Source organism: Crotalus tigris, unplaced genomic scaffold (assembly GCF_016545835.1).
Source record: "Crotalus tigris isolate CLP2741 ecotype Arizona unplaced genomic scaffold, ASM1654583v1 scf7180000017550.10884619, whole genome shotgun sequence".
Classification (NCBI taxonomy): domain Eukaryota; kingdom Metazoa; phylum Chordata; class Lepidosauria; order Squamata; family Viperidae; genus Crotalus; species Crotalus tigris.
Window position 1 is genome coordinate 5320106 of NW_024096468.1, and position 10600 is coordinate 5330705.

A 10600-nucleotide genomic window follows, 5' to 3' on the forward strand; every position below is an offset into this window, starting at 1 on the left:
TAACCCACAGGTCATTAAGGCTGTTTTATCAAAACTATGGGCTATGTTCCAGTCAGTTGATTTAGAAGTAGACTAGGATCTTTGGAAATTTATGTAATGAAACTGGTTATTGACCTTTTGGTATCATAACATACTTGGGTTTTTTTTTGTTTTGTTTTTAGGAAATGGAATAGGAGGTAGCAGATACTCCACTGAGTATTGAAATCGCTTTGCACTGCATCCAAATCTCCATTGTTACATCAGATATTTTCCTCCTTCCTCATGTTCTGATTTGCTTACTATTTTGCCTACCCCAGTTCCCAAAAACTCAGAAGGTTGCATAATATAAAGATGGATAATACAGGGACTACATGGAATGCAGGTCACAGAGGCCTGTTGATAAAAATTATTAGTCAGAAAAAATGAAAAGATCCCTGATCAACTCTGCCTTAAATGGAAGAGTATCCTAATAACCACACCATTTTATCCTACTTGTTTTATCCTACTTATTTTATGCAAGAGATGGAAAAAAATAACCACAAACAGAATTTTACAACCACAAACAGAATTTTAAACTGAAACTGACCATTTATTTTAAAGTTCTTTCTTCCAAATGCCTGGTTTTTGTATTGGCAATCATTCCTATTTAAAAACTAGATTAATCTTGAAATTTCTTTCAATTTAGCAGCAAATTTCTGTAGTGACTTTGTCCACTAGAGGTCACCAAAACTTTTTTCACCCTGGAAATAATGAGGAAGAAGCCTGGAAAAAAAATGGCTTTTATCTGTTTAAAAGTACTGGAATGGTACATTTTTTAATTTCCTTCATTTTGTTCATCCTTCTGCTTAAAGGCAATCTTGTTGCTTAATGCAAATGTGTATCCCTTCTTTCTAAGCCATGAATTGCAACTGGATTGTATTGTGGAAATTGCTATTAAAAAGAAATGTTAAATGTAAAGCTGAGAACCAGACTAAAAGGAGAACTATTCTCAATGAAAATTTGTTTCCTTTCCATTTATGAATTCATATGCAGAGATAGATAATAATAAAGAAATAAAAAAGAACAAAAAAAGACAGGATCAACTTCTACATTGAGGTAAAAACTCTAGGTAACAAGCATATGCAATATTTTTAATCCTTGTTTTATACAATGTTTTGGCATACTCTGTTGTTTGAACTCAAAATGGCTGCCAACTTGGATCTCTTTAATCCAGATGAAAGTCTCAAACTTTCTCCAATTGGCTGCTGGAAAACAATCTGGAGAATGCCATGAATAGCCAAGAAAACAAACTGATTATCAAACAAATCAATTTGAAGTTCTTATTTGAGACATAAATAATGAAGCTCATATTTTTAATTCATTACAGATAGCCCTCAACTTGCAACCATAATTGAGCCCAAAATTTCTGTTGCTAAGTGAGACATTTGTTAAATGAATTTTGCTCCCTTTTATGACCTTTCTTGCCACAGTTATTAAGTAAATTACTGCAGTTGTCAAGTTAGTAACATGGTTAAGTGAATCTGGCTTCCTCATTGACTTTCCTTGTTAGAAGTTTGGAAAAGGTGATCACATGACCCCGGAACACCACAACCATCATAAATATGAAGCAGTTGCCAAGCATCTGAATTTTGTTCATGGGATCACAGGGATGCTGCAATAGTCGTTAAGTGTGAAAAATGATCATAAGTCGCTTTTTTCAGTGCTGTTGTAACTTTGAACAGTCACTAAACGAACCATGGTAAGTCGAGGACTTTTCTCTCTGGAAAAAGTGAAAGGAAAGAGAAAGGGAGAACAAGCAGCTGCTAAATGGAATGACTCCTAGAAGAGAATATTTGTAGCTCAGGATTGAAATGAAGGGTACTTGGTGTTTTGTGAGGTTAGTGATTTTCTTGCAGTTATTTCATTACCAAGTTAGGTAACATTATCAGTGCACCCAGTTAGGAGACCAGAAGGACCAGACCAGGGACAGATCATCCTGGAGAATGTCTGTCTACATCAGTGGTTCTCAACCTTGGCAACTTTAAGATGTTTGTGGTATTTACCTGTTCTGTATTTCAGTACTGATGCTACAACTCATGTTCTGCACACACAAAAAGGATAACTACACAGATGTTTCTGTTCTTATCATTTTTCTACTTTGAATCAAATGTAGTACAGTATAGTATAATGTAATGTAAAATAATGTATTGTAATTTAAAGAGCTACCTGATGTGGTGGTTTGAGGCACCAGCCTAGAAACCAGAAGATTTAGGCATGAAAACAGGCTAGGTGGCCTTGGCAGGTTGCTTTCTCTTAGAAAAAGGATAGGGCAAATCACTTCTGAAATTGTACTAATAACATTGCAGGGCTCCACGTAATCCTCAAGAGTCAAGGCTTGGTAAAAATCTCCCTCCTTCAAATATATAATGTAACCTGAGAGTGCAGGGTTTGTAAGGATTAACATAAGAAAAAAAATTGTATATGTGTCAATGTGGATCCTATAAAGCTACAACCATTCATTTAGTGACTGTTCAAAGTTACAATGGCACTGAAAAAAGTGACTTATGACCGTTTTCACACAACTGTTGTCCAGGTGATCAAAATTTGGATGCTTGGCTACTGACATGTATTTATGACAGTTGCAATGTTATGGGGTCATCTGATCACAGTTTGTGACCTTCTGACAAGCAAAGTCAATAGGGAATCCAGATTAACTCAGCAACCGTGGTACTAACTTAATAACTGCAGTGATTCACTTAACAACTGTGGCAAGAAGTTCATAAAATGAGGCACAATTCATTTAATAATTGTCTTGCTTAGCAATGGAAATGTTGTGCTCAATTGTGATCATAAGTTGAGGAGCACCTGTAAGTTCATTATGGTGCAAGATTCAGGTACAGGCTGAGAACAATTGCAGGAAGGAAAGAATTTGGAAACCAGACAGGTTGTGTGATTAAGAACCTTGTGACTTGGACATTCCATAAAGATGAAGTCGATTCGTTGCGTATTCACATTACGATAAATAACACTGTGATCCTCCTGCATGTGAAGATGCTAGATAGATAACAAAGGGATACTCATTGCATTCTTTTTTAAATATAAATGTTTGATTTTATACTTTGATTTTCTTCTTTCTGTGGTGTCTTTTATTTATTTTTTAAGCACATGTTTTGTATCTTTTTATAGAATGTATATATTCTTGTGTTTTATTCCTTTTGCTTTGTTCTTTTTTTGTCATAATTTTGACAGAAATCCTTTACATTCTGAATACCAGTAGGCACAAAACATAGACAAGAGATCTTTCTTATAAGCATCCTGTCAGCATCTGCTTGGACCAATGTAGGAACAGCATTTTTTTTCCAATACAGATAGTCCTCGACTTATGCTTAGTCACTTAGTAACATGATACTCCCCAGTCATGTGACTTCATTTTGGCCGCTCAACAACTGACCTGCATTTATGTCTGTTCGCAGTATCCTATGGTCATGTGACCCCAAAATAATAACAACAACAAGGCAAGCAAGGATAGTACCAATAGTAATAGGCATCTTGGGTGCAATCCCAAAACAACTGGAGCACCACTTGAACACCATTGGCATTGGCAAATTCGCCATTAGTCAAGTGCAAAAGGCGGCCTTACTAGGAACTGCTTCCATCCTGCGACAATATCTGTAATACCATCAAACATCCACATCTGCCTATCCCAGGTCCTTGGGAAGGATTCGATAGGTAGACAAAAATGCCAAATCCAGTCTGAACATCTGGCTGACTGTGTGATGATCAGTAACAATAATAATAATAATAATAATAATAATAATAATAATAATAATAATAATAATAATAATAATAATAGAGTTGTAGGGGACATTGGAGGCCTTCTAGTCCAACCCCCTGTTCAGGCAGGAAACCCTATACCAGGGGTAGGCAACTTTGGCTCTTTTATGACTCGTGGACTTCAACTCCCAGAATTCCTGAGCCAGCCATGCTGAGAAATGGAGAGGTTGCCATGCTGAGCCATGCTGGCTCAGGAATTCTGGGAGTTGAAGTCCACGAGTCATAAAAAGCCAAGGTTGCCTACCCCTGCCCTAGACCATTTCAGACAAGTGGTTGTCCGGTCTCTTCTTAAAAACTGCCAGCGTTGGAGCATTTATTACTTTTTTGTCAGAAACCAGGCATTTACTTCCAGGTTCTAGAAAAATTGCCCCATAGTGAACCCTGGGTTGACTTAACAACCGTTGTATTTGCTTAATGACCACTGCATTTGCTTTACGGCTGCTGCAAAAGAAGTCATAAAACCAGTGACACATTTAATGATCATCCTGACCTATGACCATAATTACAGGCTCATTTACAATTGTAAATCAAAGATTACCTGTATGATTGTACTAAATATTAAAAACACTGCAATTAACATCACTTGAAAGGCATTACATATAATTATGTAACATGATATTAAATAGTATAATTATATTGCTATTATGTAACATAACTATATACTTCACAGGAAAAAAAACTTAGCTTGTATGTAATATCCTACTTAGTATCAAAAAGAAACTGCAAAGAGGTTTGCTGGTTCAGGGTGAGGTATCATCAGTAGAACTGGCTGGGGAATTCTAGGATTTGAAGTCCATACATCTTAAAGTCGCAAGGTTAAGAAACATTGGAATAGAGCAGGGGTCTTCAAACTTGGCCCTTTTATGACTTGTGGACTTCAACTCCTAGAATTCCTCAGCCAGCATGCCTGGCTGAGGAATTCTGGGAGTTGAAGTCCACAAGTCATAAAAGGGCCAAGTTTGAAGACCCCTGGAATAGAGGATGTAATGAAAGCTGTCATCCCATGTTTGGAAGCACTTAGGATCTGAGGAGCACGCTTAGATTCTGGAATTATTATATTATCTGATTTGGGGGACGGGAAGCAACCATGGCCTCTTTACAACCTGTGGACTTCAATTCCCAGAATTCCTGAACCAGCATTCATTGGCATCCTTCAGTCTCGAGAGACTATAGTGTCGTGCTCTGGAAAGAGGTCCTAAGGCAGCATATGGTGTGGCTAAAAAGGCCAATTAGAAAATGGCAGTCCCTTCCACATTGAGGGCAAATTCAATCTGTCCCCTGTCCAGCCTCCAGATTTCTCTGGTTCCAGGACTGCCTCTTTGCCTAAGCCTGCCACACAAGTGTCTCTTCAAATTGGAGAAGGCCATGCTGCGTCTTTAGCCTCCAGGCTGAATGATCAGATGTCAAGGATTCCCAGCTGTTAATGTCCATTCCCAAGGCCTTTAGGTCCCTCTTGCAGATATCCTTATATCGCAGCTCAGGTCTCCCTCTGCGGTGCTTCCCTGCACTAGTTCTCCATACAGGAGATCTTTCCTGAACCAGCATGTTACCGAAAAATGCTTGTGTTCTTAGCAAGATGGAGATGGTACTATAGAATGATGCTATAGCAGAACCAAAAGTCTTGATAATGAATCTGAGTCAGTCTGAATGACTGGCATAGCTTTCACAAATGTTGGCTGGTAGCCAACATTCTATTCGTTCACTCTCTTTGAATTCCGGCACCGGAATTCAGTTTGGGCACTGTGCCATTACAGACTCATCACTGAAGTCCTGCTGATTTTTATCAGGAGAATGAAGTTCATACTTAAAATCATCATGGAAATCAGGAGACCTAACAACGAAGTGGGATACTGTAGATCCCAAGATGAAGAACAACAATAACACAATGGCCATGAAAAGTGTAAGCTTCTAATGTCCAGGAAGACATACAGTATATGAACTTTAAGGACCAATTATTAGGCTCAGTCTCCCAATGTATATTTCCTTTCTTAGGTGGAAAATATCTGCTTCAATTTAGAGTAGCATTTCTCAATCTCAGCAATTTTAAACTGTGTGGACTTCAGCTGGGAAATTCTGGGAGTTGAAACCCACACAGTTTAAAGTTGCCGAGGTTGGAAAATACTGGTTTAGAGGGTTAAGCAACAGGTAAGAAAACATGGTTGCTCTACACCAGGGGTGTCAAACTGCCGGCCCGCGGGCCAGACGCATCATCCCAAAACTGCGCCCACCCCATCCCAAAACTGCACCCACCGGCAATGGAGAAAAAGCTTCGATACGTCGCACGACATCACGTGACATTGCAAGTTTGAAATGCCTGCTCTACACCTCAAAACTCTGGTGAGATGTGGCCCATTCTGGACTGAGTGGACAATGGAGTTTCCTGCATAACTAATGACTGCTCAATGGAAGCGACTTTTGCCGTGTTTGTCACACTAATATACAGGTAGTCCTTGACTTACGACTGCAGTCGAGCTCAAAATTTGTTGCTAAACAAGTCAATAGTTAAATGAGTTTTGCCCCATTTTATGCCCTTTGCCACAATTGTTAAATGGATCACTGCAGTTGTTAAATTAGTAACATGGATGTTAAACTGGCTTTCCCATTGATTTTGCTTATCAGATAATTACAAAAAGTAATCACATGACCATGGGGATGCTACAATGGTCCTAAATGTGCAAAACGGTCCTAACTCATTTTTTTTAGTGCCACTGTAACTTTGAATGGTCACTAAATGAACTGTTGTAAGTTGAGGATTACCTGTAATATAAATCCTGGATAAGTCATTAACTGGCTTTGCATGAAGCATATAGGTTGGTGACTAAATTTACTCCTTTTCTGTACTTCTACTCCAAAATGCACCATAAACTAAATCAGCTGGATTTGCACCAGAAGGTAAGTACAAGTAGTCCTCGACTTACAACCACAACTGAGCCCAAAATTTATGTTGCTAAATGAGACATTTGTTGAGTTTTGCCCCATTTTATGACTTTTCTTGCCACAGTTGTTAAGTGAAACACTGCAGTTGTTAAATAAGTCAGACGGTTGTTGAGCAAATCTGGCTTCCCCTTGTCAGAAGGTTTTAAAAGGGGGATCATGTGATCCCGGGATAATGTAATCATCATAAATATGAACCAGTTGCTGAGCATCTGAATTTTGATCACATGACCATGGGGATGCTGCGGCAGTCATAAGTGTGAAGAAAATAATAATAGTAGTAATAATAATAATACAAATAAAAATAATAACAATAAAAATAAAAATTGGAAGGGACCTTGGAGGTCATCTAGTCCAAACCCCTGCTCAGGCAGGTAACCCTATACCATTTCAGACAAATGGCTGTCTCTTCTTAAAAACTTCCAGTGCTGGAGCATTCACCGCTTCTTGTTCCACTGGTTAATTGTTCTAACTGTCAGGAAGTTTCTCCTTAGTTCTAGGTTGCTTCTCTCCTTGATTAGTGTCCATCCGTTGCTTCTTGTCCTGCCTTCAGGCGTTTTGGAGAATAGCTTGACTCCCTCTTCTTTGTGGAAACCCCTGAGATATTGGAACACTGCTATCATGTCCCCCCTCGTCCTTCTCTTCGTTAAACTAGACATACCCAATTCCAGCAACTGTTCCTTATATGCTTTAGCTTCCAGTCCCCTAATCATCTTTGCTGCTCTTCTCTGTATTTTTTCTCAGCATCTTTTTTGCATCATGGTGACCAAAACTGGATGCCATATTCCAAGTGTGGCCTTACCAAGGCCTTGTAAAGTGTAAAGTCATAAGTCACTTCTTTCAGTACCGTTGTAACTTCGAATGGTCACTAAATGAACTGCCATATGTCGAGGACTACCTGTAGCCACCACTACCACCCACACACACTTAGGAAAAAAAACAAAGTTAATGACCACCCACCCACCCAGCACAGCCTTCACTGATCTGTTGAAAGGCATGTGACTACAGCTGGTAATTTGCAGGTATATCCGTGTCCACAGGAGCTTCCTCTCCCTCCTATTTTTTCTCACCAAACCTGTCTTTGGCATTTTCATATACAACCAGACTCGATCCCAGATTGCATTCCACACAGTCTGCTGGAGGGTATGGCTGAGTCTCTGCCAAGCAGGTTGTGAAGGCCAGACAGGTCTGACTGTTTGGCCTGAAAATCAAAATAATGAAATAACCATCAGGGTTTCCTAAGCAGGAAGAACGGCCCATAAACACAGAGCTTGTTTTTTCTCACAGATTCTTGAACTTAGCACTCCAGAAAAAGGTGTGCAAAGTTTAATCTTTAGCATCACCTGTTTTAACTGGCCCAGATTTTCATATTGATAACAGTTGCTATTCCTCCAGGACTTTAGCGGGGTGGAGCGGGAGACAGCTGCCAGCAGCTTACCTACCTACATTGAAATGGTTATTGCAAACAGAAAAGTGCTTATTGCTCCATCACAGACTGAGGGTTGTCTTTGAAGTCATTGTAAGGTTTTGCAAGACAATATGAAACACCTTGCATATTTTTCCAAATATGTCCATGTGTGCATTCATGTGCACATAAGGGTGTGGGTGTGTCTCTGTCAATATATATTTATATGTCTATGTGCCCCTATAATCTCTGGGATAAGAGAAATTATAGAATTTGTGGCCTCCTAAATGTTGCTCAGTAGAAATCCTGTTGGCTCAGAGAGACCAGGCAACGGCCAGGGTTGAATCCATTCATGTCTCTTTAATCCAGTGGTTCTCAACCTTTTTAATGCCGTGACCCCCAACCGGTCGTAAGTCGAGGACTACTCAACTGGTGCAGCACCGTTTGCAGAATGGGACTTTTGGCGGGCTCAGCAGGGCAGAGACAGCCTGGACAATTCCTAGTGGCTTTTGAAAGCCAATAGAGTTAGACTCTATTCAAGAGAGTCTATTCTATTGGCTTTCAAAAGCCAATAGAAGAAAAGGGAGTAGCACAGCTAAGGAAAAGGGGGGAAAACATGGCGGACTGCGTTGTTTGGCGACCCCCGTGAAATGGTCGTTCGACCCCAAATGGGGTCCCGACCCACAGGTTGAGAACCACTGCTTTAATCTATTATTCTATATCCTACCTTTAGGATGGGAGATCAGAACTATTCCTGTTTGCATCTGGCCTTTCTTTGAACAGTTAAGCCCAACAAAGTGTGGGATTGCACCTGACAGTCAATTTAAAGTTTTTAACCAAGTACTAAAGCTATTCAGATCTCAGATGATAATGAGGGTTAGGGCTCTGCTTTACAACATTTCAAGACATAGGAAGAGCATAAACTGGACACCAAGAGGGAATCCACAGGCCTACAGGTAGTCCTCGACATACGACTATTAGTTTAACAATCGTTCCACGTTACAATGGCACTGAAAAGAGTGACTTGTGACTGGTCCTCGCACTTATGACAGTGTGTCTGCAGTGTCCCTGTGGTCACTTGATCAAAAGTTGGGCACTTCGCAATCAGCATGTATTTACAACCATCCTTAGATAGTGTCCTACTGTCACATGAGGGCCATTTACAACTTGTCCAATAAGCAAGGCAATTTCCTGAACAACCATAGCAAAAAGGTCTGAGGAGTCACCTCACCCAGATGGGACTAGTCAAGTCCACCGGTTCTGTTGGAAAGGGCTACTTGGGATCCCATCTGCCAAAGAATTTCAGCTAGCGGGATCCAGGAGAAGAGCCTTTTCTGCTGTGTTCCATCCTCTGGAGCAGAGGTGTCAAACTTGCCACATCATGTGATGTGTTGTGACATATTGCGACATTTTCCCCATTGCCGGAGCTGGGGTGGATGCGGTTTCCGGATGACGCATCTGGCCCGCGGGCCGGTAGGTTGATGCCCCTGCTCTAGTCTAGAGCATGGGTGTCAAACTCGATTGTGTCACATGACATATTGTGACATATCGTGACTTTTTTCCCTTTTCGGAGCCGGGGTGGGTGTGGCCTGCACGCGACGCATCCGGCCTATGGGCCGCCAGTTTGACACCCCTGCTCTAGAATATTCTCCCATTGGCGACAGCTACCCCCACACTCCTGATCTTCCAGAAGAGTTTCAAACTTGACTCTGCTGCTTGGCCTGGAGCCCCTACAGGGGCCTGTTAGCTTGGGGGTGGCTGACTAGGTAAAGAAGACCCCACCCCTAGGCTACCCATCATCTTGGTTTTCAATTTTGCTATTTAATTCTTCTAATTTTAAAAGTCTTGTAGTTCTTCGTTTTAGCTTTTTATCATATTGTAAGCAACTCAGAGTTGGTGTATCAGTGGGAAGGGTGACAAGATAAGTAAAATTAATAAGATGTCATAACCAGGGCTTTTTTTGTCATAGAACGCCCAGAACGGAGTTCCGGCACCTTTTTTGTAGGGTAGGCAAGGCAGGTTGTATGACATGTGTGAGTTCCAGCACCTTTTTTTTTTTTTTTACAAAAAAAGCACTGGTCATAACATATAGTGCAACTCACTCAATGACTATATTCCTTAGCAACAGAAGTTCTGATCCCAATTGTGGTCATAAGTTGAGGACTACCTGTACCACTTGCATTTCTGGGTGCCACATTGAGAGAGGTCCAGACCTATGAATTCCATTTGTAAGACAAGCTAAAATACAGTGATGGAATTAGACACTGCTTGTAACTCTCCCATCGCTCAGAATCCTGATCCATCCCACAGGGAAAAAATGATCATGTAGCAGGAAAATAAGCTATGAGGTTATCAAAAGTTTTGAGGCCATGGAGCATACCATTAAAAGAACAAAAACAACCTGGAACCCCTAATTAAAAGGCAAAATTCTACTGATTAAAAAAAATGTCTATACCCGTGGTGGCGAAC